Here is a 17,070-nt window from a genome sequence, read left to right as displayed (position 1 = left end):
GCCCCAGGTTGAGAGAGGTTCCCATTCCCCTTGACCACGTCAGGTCCCTAGCCCTGTCCCACATTTTAATGATCATCAGGCCAAAATATCTATGTTGATATTATATGGAGCTCGAGAAGGAGACCGAAGTGCGTGTTCTACTGGTGGATCGGAAGGAATCTTTTGGCATAGGGCTACAACTCTGGGACAATGCATACTCCTGTTTAATCCAACTGTAAGGAATTGGTATTTAGAAGATTAACTCTACTGATTATGTCCATATTGGCTCTTCATATGGAAGATGGGCTGCATGGGCAAAGACGCCATAGGATAGTTTGTGATAGTCAGTCCCTACATACGGTTCATTAGGTACCCTTGTGCAAGGACTTTGAGCTTCTTGGTTAGAATCAAGTCAGAGCTTAGTTTCTTTGAAACGATCCCTATCTGTGACGCTGCACCACTGTTCATCTCTTCGGCAAATGATCAGAACATTTTACTGTGAAAAACGATACTAGGGAGGAAGACATTTCAGATAAGCTATACATATGATATGATATGGCATTTGTAGCGCACCTATACACAAGTGTTTCAAGGCGCGACAAGGCCACAAAGGGGGAGCAGATGGAGGAGACAGACAGCGATCTTACTAGGCCAAGTGACATTGAGATTGCTCAAGTGCAGGGGAGGGGGCAGGGGAAAAGTGCCATGGGAAAGGGGAGGGGGCAGTGCTGTAAATGGGATTAAAACAATAACAAGAAGTGCGGCCAGCGGGTGGCAGGTGCAAGGGTAAGTGCAGGCAGCAGGTGTCCAAAAGTACAGGTATGGGGAGTGTAGGGTTACAGATACAGACCAACAGTTGCCGGGAGGCAGTGCGGGTGTGCAACTGGGTGGGCAGGGACCTGGGCCCGAAATCAGAGGGTAGCCAGGTGACCATTGCAGTATCAGACAGGAAATCAGCAGGGGAGAGGAATAGAGCAGGCATAAGCAAAGAGGAATGTCTTGAGGTGCTTCTTGAACCAGAGATGGTTCTCCTCAAGTTTCAGGGAGGCTGTTCCAGAGCAAGGCCCCAGCTGAAGAAAGAGATCTACCACCAACTCGTTACTTGGAGAAGTGACTGACCCTGAGGGAGTTGGAGGTGGAGGAGCGAAGAGCTTGAGTAGGAAGGTATTTATGAAGAGAGAGTTGGAGGTATTGGGTCCCAGGCTCGAGAAGGCCTTGTGGACATGCAGAGGGTCTTGAAATTAATCCTTGCATCCACTGGGAGTCAATGCAGAGATTTCAGTGCTGGAGAGATACAGTCCCTGGGCTTGAGGCCACAGACAAGTCTCGCAGTCCTGTTCTGGATGAGTTGCAGAGGGCGGAGAGCAGAAGCAGGCAGATTTAGAAATAGGCTCTGGCAGTAGTCCAGCCTAGAGAGAACCAGAGCTCTAGAGACAGTGAGCTTCTGGGGGAAGGAGAGGAAAGGAAGAATACCTCTGAGGAGGTGCAGTTGGTAGTCTGACTTCTTAGACAGCAGAGATTTGAGGAGAAAAGGAGAGTGTGGAGTCGAAGCTGATCCCGAGGTTCTTAGCCTCACAGGTGGGAGCAGGTAGCGGGCCAAGGGAGGCCAGCCAGATAGTGACAGGAATGTAGGTTGCAGATGAGACGATGAGGAGAATCTCTGTCTTACTGGCATTAAGGCAGAGATTTTTAGTGGCACACCACTTCTGGATAGCAGACAGACAGTCAGAGATGAGGAGAAGAGGTGGCAGAGGGGAGCCTGAAAATGAGCTGAGTGTCATCCACATAGCACTGAAAGTTGGAGCAGGGAGCAGCAATGTGGTGGGCAAGAGGTTCCAGGTATTGGTTGAACAGCTAGGGAGTGAGGTTAGACCCCTGGGGAACACCACAGGTAGAGAGTGAGATAGAGGAAAGTAAGGACCCAAGTTGGACCCGGGAGGGTCGATCAGAGAAGAACGAGGTCAGCCAGGCCAGGGCCTGATCAGTGATACCCAGGTTATCACGGAGACGATGGAACAGGATGGCATGGTTGACCGTGTCAAAGGCAGAAGAGAGATCGAGTAAGATGAGGACAGAGGGGAGATTAGAATCGAGGTTAGAGACCAGATCTTCACAGATTTTCAGGAGAGCAGGTTCCATGCTTGTGGCTGCTCTGAAGCCAGACTGATGGTCATGGAGACAACCAACAGATTCAATGTGAAGATTAAGCTGGGAGATGGCCAGCTTTTCCAGGAGTTTGCCCAGGAAAGGAGTGATGGAGATCGGCGATAGTTAGCCGGGCAGTAGGGGTCGGCTGAGGGTTTCTTGAGAAGAGGGTCCACAGGAGAGTGCTTCAGGGGGAAGGAAAGGCTCCAGTGGCAAAGGAAGTTTTGCAGAGGTCAGCCAGGGCAGGAGCGAGGGTGTCAATGTGGTCCCTAATGGTTTTGAAATAACAGGGAAGAACCTGTTTTGACAAGACTTTCATAGATCAGACATGTCTAGAAACTTTGTCAGGTGACGACAACAGAGGAAAGGAAGAGAAAGAGGGAGGAGAGATGGCCACACGTGGGTCGGAGGTAGAGTAGAGAGTAGAGAGTAGAGGAAGGAGGAAGAGAGACGAGAGGGTGGACAGGATGTCCTGCGTTTGGGACATATGGGCGTGACATATGAAATGTTTACAAATTGTGATCCATCGTGATGGTTATAGTGGGACTTAGTCTATCTGCTTGGATTTAATACAAAAGAGATCTATTTATTTTAATTAGACTTGTTCTAACTGAGGAAAGAAACATTCCACGTGTCTGATTTAAAATACCCAAAGTAGAACTTTGTCCGAACCCACAGCATTTATTTTCTGCATGAGCCATTGACTTCCAACAGACATGCACAGCGCAAACCCACAGCCATGATGCAAGATGATCAGGCACCTGCAGTCGTGTTTAGGGCGGTGGCACAGGTAGAGAGCCGTTTGGATGGCATGTACGCGAACCCACAAAGCTGTGCAAATGTTATGTCAGGCGCTGTCCAGGGTACAGGCATACCCACTTACCAACTCAGTGTCATTACTTGAAGGTGGTCCATGCCACATGAGAACCGGAATGGAAGTTTCGTGGGCAATGGGTGCTGGACCAGGCTTTATTTCATGTAATGAAAAAGGCCCGTTAGAGGCTCTGATTGGATCACATGGGTAGGCCAAGCGGAAGAGTATTTATCTCGAATGGTGCTGTAAAGCCATGCCCTCCAAACCCGAAGGATGTACCATTAGGAAGTTAATTGTTAATGCAACTAACTCAATGTATCATTCTGACTTTTCTGTAAAAGGCTCCTTGTGTTAAAACCTTATAAAAGCCCTGATGTATCTGTCCCTGGGGGGATGGGCACATTTTTGGGAATGGATACTATGTCAGTTTCTCTTTCCCTTCTGTCTGGAAATAGACCTTGTCTCTACCTTTTCGGACTGGTTTCCTATTGGATTGTTTGGTGTTCTGCTGCGGGATTCCACAGCGTGCATTTAAATGTTTGAATGTTTAGTTTAGGCATTGGCATTGTCGGTTGTAAAGTAATGTAAGCAGTAATGTAAGCAATACAATGTTAAGGTGTTTGCTTAATACACTGCAGAACGTATCTAGACAAGAAGACTGGGCTTCGATCTTAGTTACCTGCTTTATCTCCATAGGTCATCTATCGCTCTAAACATGTAATGACAAAACCTAATGTTTTGGAGGGATGTTTAGAATTACTTTATGCTATAGGTCAATGTACATGAAATGCACTACTGCACCAATAACAAAAAATTACAACATTAAATAGTACTGTAAGCATGTTGCCTGTTCAATACCTGTAATGAATGATTGTGTTTAATGATGAAAACGTATTGAAAGATTCTGATGTTAAGGCTTAATGTTTGTCATCAATATATATATATATATATTTATTTTCAGTATGTATTGCCAATTAAAACAATGATGTGTAAACTTTGTAAAAATAGTCTCTCCAATCAACCTCCCAAAACCCCCACCAAACCAACCAGCGAAGCTTAGGGAGTTCAAGTTTAGTCACTTATACTTGCTTTCTGTCCTATTCAGGCAAACCTTCTCACAAGCTGATTGAGGCCATCAAACAACACAGTCTGGGACTACAACTGGCAGAGTACTGATCACGCAACCCAGTGCTAGCAGCACATTTCTCTTTGAAGTCAACATTCTGCAAACTGGTATATGGTCACGAGAAGCCATCCTAACTTCTTGAAGCTTAGCGTCGAGGAGGGACAAGGTAAGTTTAAATCCTTTATTATTAAACGATCTAGGGGATTAATAAAAATATTCACAGGGTGCTTTCTGTAATTTTGAAGTAAAATGCTGAACAAATTACCCCGTTTGTGCTTTGATGAGAATCTATCATCATTGGCTTATTCATGTAGCCTTCAAATCCGTGGAGGCGCAGATCGACATTAAACTCCTTCATAAGTATGTTTAACCATATTTACAGGGAAAGAAGATCAAGGTGAACACCATCACATGCGACAGCCGTTTTGGATTGGATGGGCCTTTGTCCTATATCCTGCATTACTTTATGTTCACTTCTCCTAAAGAGGAATGACTCCTCTGTCTTTGTTCCTTCTGTTTGTTGTGAGGAGCCTAAGTAGTTTCCATGGTATTTTACAATCTCTGTGCTATCGCTTGGAGTAGGACTCTTGCATAAAGTGCCCAACAAATTCAACACAATGTAACATGATACAATATACCATGAGATAATGGACCATTACCATTACACCAGCCATGAAGGGGAATACATACCATGCTAGTAACTCTAAAACACTGATGCGCCGGCATTCAACTAGGTCCCAAACTTGGATCGGTACTTGGCTCGTCCCTCGTTTGGCACACAAGCATAAATTGCAGTTTCCTCATTGTCTTCATCGGTTCATAATGTTTATTGATGTCTTAATGTTAAAGGAACTCTCTCCATTACATGTACCTGCTCCTTCCAGCAGGATCTGCAAAACTATGCATTGTAGAAAATGAAAATGTTTGAAAACATTTAATGGATGTTGACTTTCTCCTTTTATAATTGTGATGATTGGAATAGGAGAGGTACCAGAGAAGATAGGAGGGGCAGTGCAATCTTCCATCCCATGCTATCCTCTGCCAACTGCAAAAGAGAGAATTGAGATTTGGGGCCCAAGGCCAAGAAAACCTGCTTTCAAATGTAATGCAAAAAGTAAAAAATGTGATGTCTTTTTCTAAAAGGGATTGAACACTTATCTTGTTAAAGTGTAAACAAGGAAAACTAGTTTTGCTTTGTCTAATGGAGCACTTGCTCCTTTTGAAGGAATCTTGTACTAAGGGCCAACTATACCCTTCATCTTGATTTGGTGCAATCAAATGTTTATAAAATAAATCTATTTTGGTATAAGTTGCTTCAGCAATAGAAGGCAGTAGTTTGTGGGCATGTACATGAAGTATTTATGCCGGCTTCAAGGGCCTGCCCCAGAAATGGCAGCCTTGATCATGTAAAGCCAATAGTCGTGAATGATTCATTAAGAGATCTTCATGAATCCATTTTTCTACAAGTGAATTTGTTTGTGGTTTAATAAAATCCTACGTGACTTGAACGAGAAGGAGCCTTCTATTAATGAGAGTTCTGATTAATTATCCGAGCCCTGTTAGCCCTAAAGAGAATAACGGAGGCAGTATTTACTTGGTAAATCCTTAATAAGGGTATAAAGTGACCTACCTACTTTGTCACAAATTGTATTAATAGCTGGGCAGCCGTGCTCAGCCATCAAAGAGCGTGTAATGCAGGCCTTACCTTGCGCCTCAATGCCGTCGGTTTGTTTGTACACTTTATAAATTAAATAAATAAATACCCACCGGTACTTGCCTGCAATTCGAGGCCCAAGAGAAGCTCAGTACACTGCGCCCTACACCCACACCTGAATGCACACTTACCAGTCCTTGCTGGTGCCAAGTCCAGAGCACTCATTATCCCGCCTCCTGATCACCCGCAATGGAGATCCTGCAGGGTCTCTATATAGGTTTTTTTAACTTGCATTTTCATGTATTTATTAACCCTGTTTCAGGGGCGGGGAGAGAACATGTCGGTTTCCTTTTATACTAGCTGGTTAGGTCATGTTCTATTATGTTGACGTTTAATTATGATTTTTTGCATTAAATGTTTAATGTTCATGAGTCTTGAAGCAAACATAAGGCAGCAGGTAGTTCCCCCGTAAACGTACAAATGAGAAAAGAACCCCAAAAAATCAAAAACGGGAACAGAATGTAGGCCTGAAATGTAACTTGTTAACTAGACCCTACACACCTGTTTTGAACTAACATTCACATGATGCCCCCTATTAACAGAGCACAGTAACTGCACCCCAGATTGAGGTGGCTAGTCAATGACTGGATTATGTAAATTACTCCCATAAACACCCAGCCTCCGCCTAAGACTAAGTTCCCCTCAAGTAACAGCGCCACGATGCCCAAGGGCTGTTTGTGTGATATACAAATGTAAATAAATAAATAAGACAGAGGTCTTCAAACTGTGGGGCGCACCATCCACCCCGGGGGGGTGGTGGGGCGTAGCATGATGCCCAGGGAGGCGTGAGACCCCACCCTGATATGACCAAAGAAAAGGGAGGAAAGCAAAAGCCACAGTGGTATGGGACATGTCCCGTCCTAACATGGCCCCCCGCCGCACATGCTCAATGTGACGGGCCACGCTTAGGGGCAGTGGCTGACCCAGGAAAGAGACAACCTGGAAACGCGCTCTCTGTCCCTTTCCAGACAGTGCGCTTCCAGATTGTTTGAATCCAGTCGCAGGAATGAAACTGGACTGGGATTATATGAGGTAAGGAGGGGGGCCCTGGGGCTGTTTTTGGAACGGGTCGGGGAGCCCTGAGGTTGTTTGTGGAAAGAGTGGGGGCCTTTTGGGTAGGTTTTGGAGTGGGTGGGGGAGCACTGGGGTTGTTTTTGGAGCGGTTGTGGGGCCGTAGGATTATTTTTGGAGTGGGTGGGGGGCTCTAGGATTGTTTTTGGAGCGGGTGGGCGAGCCCTGGGGTTGTTTTTGGCGAGGATGGGGGGGCCTTGGGACTATGCAGGGAGTGGGGTAGGTGGAGCCCAGGGACTATTCCTGGAGTGGGGCAGGAGACGCGGGGCATGGGGGGAGCCCTGGGACGGTGCTTGGAGTGGTGTGGAGGAGCCCAGAGACTGTGCTGGGAGCAGGGTCTGGGGAGCCATGGGATAGAGATGGCAGCAGGGTGGGGAGAGCCCAGGGTCTTTGGTGGGAGCAGGGTGGGGCGAGCCCAGGGACTGTGGTGGGGTGGGTAGAAACCAGGGACTGGGCTAGGAGTGGGATGAGGGTGCCCAGCGACTGTGATGGGAGCACGCAGGGGTGCCCCGGGTCTATAGTGGGAGTGGGGTGGGGCGACAGCGCATAATAGTTCATAGCCATTTGTACTTACTGGCCATTTGGCATATTCTTGGGGGGCGGCCTGCCCATGTTTTGCTCAGGGAGGGCCCAAGCCAAAAAAGTTTCAAGACCACGGGCCTTCATCTCGGTGATGTCCAGAAAGCCTGGACCAGGTATTCTGCTCCCAGGGAAGCTGTGGCAGAAATCCTACCCTCAGTTAAATGTGCCCATATTTCCTTCCAGCTTTCCCCATCTATAGAACCTGAGCATTCATGGCTCAGGGGAGCAAGTAGAAGGGCTTTGCCTGCTGTGTTTCGTGGGCATGGCTTCAACATGCCTCAGCTCACCATGACACTGGAAGGCTCATATGCCTGACTATTGCTGAGCCAAACAAGCTGAAGTTGTTTTCCTTGCTTTTCAGGGAGCTGTTGCAATCTTCGCAAATTCGGATTTGTGACATATAATATTTCCAAGTATTGTTGGGGGGCCTAGGGGATTAAGTAGAAGGGCTTTGCCATCTGTATTTGGTATTTGTTATTTTGGCATGGCTTCAACTTGTCCAGGCTCACCATGACACTGTGGAAGGCTCACAAGTTTGACTTCGGCTGAGCTAAAGACAAGCTTTGTGTGCTTAAGCACTTTGAACAGAAGCACAAGCCGCCTGGTCAAGTATAAAATCCTCATGGTATCCATGACTTAAGATACAGACAGGATTCATAATCAGGTTGCTAGTGGAGGCTAATGTCATTTCTGAGGTAATCTTGTCTATGAAGGTGATTCATCCCCTCCTCTTGCTGATGAGGTTGACTAGAGTAATCGGGAAGAACAAACAGTAAATGTGTTCGGCCTCAAAGAAGTAGGTAGTAGATGTTGCATTTGGACACAGAATGAGCATTAATGAGGAGGCAACTCACTCTGCTGTTACTTTCGGTCTGATCTGGAGGCTGGTGCTGTTGGGTATCTAGTGTGTGTGTTTGAGCTTATCCTTCCAGGGGCTAAAAAGGTTCTACTTAGGACTCGACTTGTCTTCCTAACTGGAACATCTGGTTGTTTGAGCTATTTTGTTATGAATGTCATTTTATTAAGTTACAGTGAAGTATACCTAGCTCACAGTTTACAGAACCTAGTCTTACTAGACACCAGTCCATCTTGTCTTCTCTTCCACTTACTCCATGTTCACCCCAAGGAAACTTCTATACACGTCCAACTCTTTTCACCGACACTCCTGTCGGCTGGCTTGGCAAACCCAGTGTTCTCCCTTGTTTTAGGGATTATTTCTTACAAGCTAATCTGGTGAAAGCCGACACACTACTAGGGCCCATTTGGGTACCCCTTAGGTTTATCACACAACCACTCACCATCTAACTGCATCTAGTACCATGCTTTGTTGGTCTAGATATTGCCATCACAATAAAACTCTGCTCTAAACCGATCTGTACCCTCCTGAGCCCTACACTCATACTTGCCAGTAACGTATGACATTTGAGAAACACACATCCCTACTTCGAAAACCATATCCCCTCTCACACATCCCAATTGCTTTTCCTCTTTGTTTTGGTGATTCTGTTGCCTAGTTTCTTTTTCCATCACCTCCTCCCCAAACCACCCCTTCCTTTCCACAGACTCTGTACATATAAAAAATGTCAATAAAGATTACTGACGCATTTATTGGTCCTTTCAAAACCTGAAATGAAATGTACTGTTTGTGGATTGACAAGTTCAATCCTAATGACAGTCACTTTATACAGATGGAAAGCCAAAAGCCATACGAGCTAGATAAGCAGGACTTTCTGATGGTTTACAGGCCCTGACAAAAAGGATTCGGTATGAAACTCATTTTGTCATTTCATTTAATTGTCCTCCTTCTGTGACTAACTCCACCCTGCTATTTTCCACTATTTTTGATTTTCAGCACTGAGTGATCTCACTCTCTTTATCTTAATTCCAATTGGCACCCAGCACAGAAAAGGCAGTCAATCAGCACCCTCTAACACTGGGCTTGAATACACAAAGAAAACCTGGTTTCGGAGGGAGCCGCTGGCTCTCCCATGCTACAGGCACCATTTTCCTCACACTGCTCCCCTGCCCAGCACTGCCCTCCTCCCGCTGCACCACCCCCCCAAGCCCTAAACTCCCTGTCCATGCCAGTTTGACTCATCCACTTACCTGATCCTCCGGCTGCCCACCTCTCACTTTGCTCACATAGCCCCCTTAGACTGCAACAAAAGAATCTCTCCCAAGTCTTTTCCCGTCTATAGCAGCCATTTTGAATTGGGGAAGCTCCCCTTTCATGAAAGGGAATGTCTTTCCCCTTTCCCACAAGGCTAGAGTCTGAAAGCGTTCACAACCATGTTCACGGGCGGTGATAGCCACCAACAGCCCATAACCCGTGCAAGGCCCTCTCTTCTCTCAGGCCTTCTTTGGCTCTGGCTGGCAGGCTGTTAATGACCACAACCAGCCATGAACACAGGTGTGAACGCTAAATTATAAACAGAAATTCTATCGCCATTACCACATGCATGCTCCCCTCCCTGCTCTGTCGTTTTCCCCCCTTTCCGTCTTTCTGCTTGTAAATCTTGGCATTTTCTTAAATCCCCCTGTTTGTCTCCAATTTTCAAAATTGCCCCCTACAAGTTGTTACCGGCTTTACAAAGGTTGACCCTTTACAGCTGTCCCCAAAAGTAAAACTCTCATCTTAACCCAGAGGTCGAAGTGGGCGGCACAGTTCCTATACGTTTTTAAAAAAAAGAAACCATTCTGGAATGGTTTAGTTTTAAAATAAAAGTGTAGGAAGAAGTTGAAGCTTTTACTTAAGTGCACTGCACTGCACATTCCTATAAATAGCAGGTGTGTTTGTTTGGGTGTTTGGATTGTGTGTGGGAGGGGGCACAGGAATGGTGTTTGTGGGGAGCAGGGCAGACCAGCAGGGAACATAGTTCCACTACTTCTTTTCGTACACTTCGACCACTGTCTTAACCTTACCTTTCTCCTGACTTGACAATTGCTCTTCCTTCCTCTTTGGCCTCTCAACCTACATCTTGGTTATAACCTATTGACTCCATCTTCAATGCTTCTGCTTGTGTCCTCTTCTTTTCTCCTCCCACTGCTTCTATGTCCTTACTTCTCTTTCCTTCACTGACTCAAGTTTCCTGTCCATCTCCACTTTAGTTTCCTCTGCATTGTCTACAAATGCTTCCACGGGCTGGCTTCTCCGCTATCTAGCCGCACTGATTGTTCTAGACGCCCTATCCGGACAATCCTGCTACTGGGTGCCTCCCCCCCTCCCACCACCGCTTCCTCTCACTTCTGCTCTTTCATACTTAATGCCCACCTATGTAGAGTAAAATCCCACTTTCTGTTTGATCTTCTCTCTCTCTTTCTCGCACATCCGGGGCCTTCAAATGAAACATACACTTTAAAATCCATTAAGACTGCCCTACAAAATCTTGGATATGTGTTTCAAACTTCCCGGGTCATACTTTAAGATGACTTGCTCCTAATTTTGTGATCACATAAAGCGCATCTGTGTTGTGAAAGTAAAATGTAACTCCCAGCGCTGCTAGAATTTCAAAGAATTGTTTTCAATGTGTGCTGTTCTGTGTCGTGCCTGATCCCAGTTCTGCTTTTCTGTGGAGAAGGTGGGCGTCCCGTGACTTTATTCCATGCGTGCCCTTCCTATACCCACTGGAGATTAAACAGAAGATTCTTTTCCCATGTGAAAGAAATGTTGAGCTTGCGTTTTTTTTGGTTACCCCTTCCAGTTTGTGATCGCCATCTGACGACGAAGTCTTTAGGACTTTGAAAGCTAATGCGCTATACCATCTCTCCAACCCCCTCCTTTTGATTACTTTCCAGCCACCAAGCTGCAGTGTATTGCTATTTTATCATGTTCTCTTGTTGTACTTATAACTCACTGTTGGTTGGCACTTTGGCCGCAGGGCTTTATAAATTCGCTTGTATTACAAGACTGAACCCCCTCCTCCCCCGAATTCGGGATTCTGTTCAGTGAAGGGAGGTAGTAGATTATCGAAACTAAGCCAACTTTTTGCATGGTTATCATCCTACATTGAAGCCACTACAGAGTTACAATTACCCGTTCACATTATCGTTTCCAGCGTATGCTAATCTTGCTTTAGCGAACAAAATATGATGGTGCGAATTCGGCCTAGATTTTCAAAGGTAGATAAACATCTTTACGATATAACACCAGTTAAGCCATTATTCCCATAACATTGATAGGTTACTGGAGCGAAACCAGTTCTCATTAGGCCAGACCTAGGGCTTTGAAAAACATAAACTTCGTGCATGTCTAGGCCTCTATTAGACACAGCTCCATTTCACTTACTAGTCCACTAACTAAATGGCCAGAACACGTGCTTGTGATTGGATAGTAGTCACAGCTCCTCAACAATTAACAGACACATTTTGAATACAGAAAATATGCATGTTAGTCTTTCAGGTCGAATGCTCATGGGTTAAGTGCTCACGCCCGACATGTGGCAAGCCTGCACTTTGTAGGTTCGAATACCTGCAGGGCTGACTCGGCCCTTCATCCTTCCAAAGTCGATACATATAATACCATTAAATTGGCTAATAACAGCTGTTATTGCAATACTCAGAAACCCTTCTAACTGAAGCCTTTCGGTAAACTACATTTACTGGAAAATAGTTAGCTCCTTGAGGAACCTTATTTTTCTTATTCTTTCACCATGACCATTTTCCAAACCATCGCACAACACACATACATACATACAATTAATGACACCACCTCTTCCTTCATCCCCTGCTCATCCCTGCATCCCAATGTATCGCGTCACTTCATTATTCCTGTCTCCATTATTACATTTATCGTTGCTCCTCTTTCTTGCTCTCGACTACGGTCTCGGTATCTCTGGCGGGGTCACAATGACCCTGTATCAGACATGGCCTCGGCTCCATAAGACCGCTTTGCTGTTGATTACTGTGGCATAAAAGGATCTTAACAAGTTAGAGAGTTGCCTGCAAACCTGCGAATATGCACTCAAAGCAGTGCAGGAGCGCCCCATGCAAATGAGGGATCTGCATTGCAATTTGAACAAGACCTGCGCCTGGGCAATCAGGCCTTGTGGGTGAGGACTGTACATCTGCCGGGCGATGCACTCCTAGAGCAAGTGTGTCGGAGTTTAAGGCAATATTAATAAAACATGTAATAATGACAGACGCGATGCGGCTTGTTCAACGTCTTTATTGCAACTGAACTTTCCTTTTCTTTTGGTGATAACCCCGCCTTCCTGTGTCCACGCCCCTTAACCTCTAAACAGAGAAAACAGACAGGCGGTCGTATGTTCCTGTCTGTACATAGACCGAGGATATTACATCTCCCCCCACCTTAAACTAGAAGATCCTCTTTTCAATCCATTCTTTCAATCCATCCGGAAGGTTTGCGAATGGCTCTTCTGGATGGACTTCGTTCCACTGGGGTGTAATTTTCGCTGTCACTGTCGTTCTCATCAGTGTCTACATCTCCATATGTGAAATCTGAACAACTGTCAGAGGAGTTTTCGGTGACAGCTGGGGTCTCGCATCTTTGAGTTGCAGTACTGTCAATCGGTTTGAAGAACAATGAGTTTCTGGTGACTGTACCAGTTGGGCTTGCTGCTGTCACCATGGATCCTTTGACGTGTGCCATGGTCAGGGCTGAATTCCGGCACCTCCTTAGATCTTTGTGATTGGAGGACCAGCACCTGGTCTCCTATGTTGATCTCAGTGTCTTTTGCCTTCCTCCTGGCATCAGCGTATTTCTTCATTTTCTCCTTGCTTTCTTTGTCTTTGCCTCTGGCTCTTGTGTTTGCACCTACTGTCACTTCCTTGTCAGTGGTTTGCGGTAGAGTACTCTGCCAAACATCGGTTCCGATGGGCACACCCCTGTGGAACTATGGTCTGTTACGATAGTCTCTGAGAAGGGTGCAGATGGCTTGCATGAACAACCCCTTCGTGATAGAGCATATTTGTCGTGTGCGCTTTAAGTTGGTCGTAAATCTCCCAATCACGGCATTTGCCTGCGGCCATAAGCATGTGTTTTTCCTGTATAGAAAACCCAGATGTTTAGCAAACATTTTAAAATCATGCCCACTGAACGGTGGACCATTGTCCGACTTTACAACGCTAGGGATGCCATAGTCATCAAATGTCTTGTCCAACACCGGGATGACTGCGTGTGCTGCTGCCGAGCATATCAGGTGCACTTTTGGGAATCTCAACATCTCATTGATGATGACCAAGGCATACTTGCCATTTGGCTTGGATTCAAACATGTCAACAGCCACTTTGTCCCATACTTGTAACGGCATTGAGGCCATTTTCAGTGGTTGTGGGAAGGTGCGTGGTGCGACCGCTTTACAAGGGATGCAGTGTCCAAGTATCTTTTCGATTTTCATGTCCATTTGTGGAAACCACACTCTGGTTCTAATTTGCCTTTGGTGGACACAATTCCCCTGTGTCCCAAGTGTGCCATGGCAATGACATTTTTCCGGCAATCCTGCTGGGATGACGATACGATCTTCCTTCAGCAGCAGACCTTCCGAGGATATGGATAGAGATTGTTTCAGTAGGTGAAATGTTTGAAACACTGTTTGTTCCATCTCGGAAAGGGGCATTCCTCTTTTCTTCCAATCATGCCATCTCCCCGAGGACACACTGTCTTTCACTGCCATGAGTACTGGATCTTGTTTCATGCCGTCGAGTAGCTCAGGAATGGTGAGCAATTTGGGCAGCGCATTGCTGACAATGTATTTGATATATTGATCAGCTTTTGCCGATTGTGCCTCTTCTTGCCTTGATAGGAAATCAGCCGGATTACTGTCCTTCCCTGGGCGATGTACAATTGTGAATGAATATACTTGGAGTCATAGCCCCCAACGTGCAATGCGAGGTGGCACCTTGGCTGTAGGTTTGCCATAAATGGTGGTGAGTGCCTGGTGGTCGGTGACGACAGTAACTTTCTGCCCATATATAAATAGATGGTAATGCTCACATGCCCAGACCACTGCAAGACTTCTTTTTTCAGGCTGCGAATAGGCACACTCAGCAGGGGATAAACTGCGGCTGGCATAGGCTGCAATGTGGCGAGCCGATGTGGCAGCGGATGATGTTAAATTTCGTTTGATTTGCGCAAGGATGTCCCCTAGACCTACGGGGCTGCATCGGCGGTCAGTTCCGTTTCCACGTCCAGGTCATAATATGCCATGCAGTATGCAGATGATTTCCTGGAATGCATCTTCACACTCTGTGGACCACGTGAAATCCTGATCCTTGCCCGTGAGGAGACGCAACGGCATTATTATGGAGGCAAAATCTTGGATGTATCTGGTACAATAGCTCAGCATGCCTAGAAATTATCTAACTGCTGATGTGGGCATGGGCACCTCAACCAGTGCTCGAACTTTGTCTACGGTGGGTTTCATTCTGTCTTGAGAAAAGATATGCCCAAAGAATTTGAGTGTAGGTTTTGCTTAGTTCACATTTTGAAGCATTGAGGGTCAGATGGGCCTCTTCCAGCGCCATGCAAACTCGGTGTAAGGCATCATCATGAGCAGCTTGTGTTACTCAGAATACAAGGATGTCATCGCTATAGTCCAGACATTGCAGGATATGTTTGATGACTTGGTGTTTTTCATTTTGAAAAATGCTGCATTAGACACGTCAAAACTAAGGCACTTGTAGCGATACAATCTTAGATCAGTTGAGAAAGTAGTTATATAGCGGGACTCTGGATGTAATTCCAAGTTGATGATATCCCTTGTTGAGGTCTAACTTCGAGAAAATATTTGCTCCATGCAGCAGGTGCATCATATCGGTCATTCTCTGTGCTACCTGTCTTCTCTTTCAATGGCTATGTTTGGTGCCCTCATATCCACACAGATGCAAATGGTGTTGTTTTCTTTCTTGGGAACTGGAACGATGGACGATACCCATGGTGTGGGTCCAGTTGCATGTTCTATAATATCTTGGTTAAGGAGTGACTGTATTTCATCTTCTACTTGCCTTTGGATGTTCAATATAATGTTGAGCCAGTGGTTTGATTTCTGGGTTAATATGTAATTTAATCTGTTTTCCTTTCAGCTTGCCTAGCCCTTCGATTAATGACAGGAATATCTTCACCATCATGTCTTTTGGGTTTGCGGTGTGTACAGTCATGATTTGGTACATGATGTGCAAAAGTCCCAATTGTATAGCGACCTTGAAACTAAGAATGCTGCCTCCGGGCACTTAACCTCCGAGTACATATATTGTCACCTTTGCAGTTTTGTCCTTGTATGTGCACGTGGCCTTAAACATGCCCTTGCAGGTGCGTGCCATATTTGTGTCATAAGGGTAGATGTCAATGTCAGGTGGTTATAGTGTCTTCTTGTTTGTGAGTCCTTTGGTAGGTTTCTTTGCTTACCACATTGACTGTGGCTACTGTGTCAATTAGGAATTCACTAGGGTTTCCTTTTATTTGCAGCAGTAACGTTGGGCTGTATTCAGTTGCAGTCTTGTTACCTATGGCATGTACATAGTCCCTTTTCCGATCCCCACTGGATGATGATGAGTCTGAGCCATTGTGCCGCCTGGGTGAGGCCTCTATGTATCTTACTTTGTGGCGAGCTGATCTTTTTCTTGAGTCATCCGGCGACAGTCTCCTATGGGTGTCGTCCCTCCAACCTCTTTGCTGCCTGTATTTATGGGGAGACTCTTCGCTTCCTGCTGGTAGATCAAAGTCTTCAGCTAGTGGGTGACCTCCACTGCCTGGAGTGGGAATCTTCTTGTCTCCTGTTGTGCTCCCCTTGAGTAGGAGATTTATGGATGTAGTTCACGTTTTTACACACTGACTGAAAGTGATTCTCACCTCCACATTTGTCACAATTGTGTCCTATCGCGGGACGTGCGACTACATGAGAGAAATTGTACCCACAACGTTAACATTTCTTTTGTTATTATATAAAATGATGTATTATGAATGGTTTCTTTTACTGTGCTAAACCTTTATAATTACTATTGCACAATAAATGAAAAAAAATAATGAATAGTTTCTTTTGTTCTTGCATATGCTCTTTTCCAGAGGATCGCATTTGGCAGAGATGTGCGCTTTGCTGTCTGCGTAATTTTGATGTTGCTCAATGATTCTGTTTACAGTGACAGCGCCATATCTGCCCTTGTGAGTTGCAAGATTTTCTCCAATGACCTGGACTTATGCTATCATTTTTGTGCGGAAATCAGCCGATTTACAACCAGCAATTGTCTGAGATTTCAGTGCTTCTTCTGTGGAATAATATTCCAAATCGCAGTATTTTACTCTCTTGCACAGTCTTATTACAAAATTGTCAAGCGTTTCTCCTTTTTCTTGCATGGACATATGAAAAATGTGGCGTTCCTAATCTATGTTCCTTAGTGGGGCAAAATAGTTGTTTAGCAAGGTGATGATGCCTTGAAATGTGTTGCTTGTGCTTTCTGGCATCTCAAACACAATGTCACAAGATGCCCCTGAGCCAGCGTTCCTCCCTCACCCCTGTTGCATCAATGTAGATGTTTCGCTCTTTTAACCATCGGGTCCATCGCTGTGTCAGGCTGCTAGTATCTGACATGTCAAAAGGCGGGACGGCCTGCAATTGTAAGGATTCATGACTACTTTCTTCTTTGGCAGAGAGTGACTGGGTACAAGGGTGGCAGAGGCTTGGCTTG

General features: G+C 45.6%; 1 protein-coding gene across 2 annotated transcripts in view; it reads left to right on the top strand.

Moving 5' to 3' along the window:
• The window catches only part of TACC1 (transforming acidic coiled-coil containing protein 1), an 868,514-nt gene that overhangs the window by 249,032 nt on the left and 602,412 nt on the right, over positions 1-17,070 (top strand). For both annotated transcript variants that reach the window (XM_069617927.1, XM_069617926.1), the window contains exon 2: positions 4,044-4,230. The gene's annotated coding sequence lies outside the window, so the exon portion shown is untranslated. The remainder of the gene's footprint in view (positions 1-4,043; positions 4,231-17,070) is intronic.

Source organism: Ambystoma mexicanum, chromosome 10 (genome assembly GCF_040938575.1).
Source record: "Ambystoma mexicanum isolate Mex_15411 chromosome 10, UKY_AmexF1_1, whole genome shotgun sequence".
NCBI lineage: Eukaryota > Metazoa > Chordata > Amphibia > Caudata > Ambystomatidae > Ambystoma > Ambystoma mexicanum.
The sequence above is the reverse complement of the archived record's forward strand: the minus strand, read 5'-3'. Positions and strand labels throughout refer to the sequence as shown.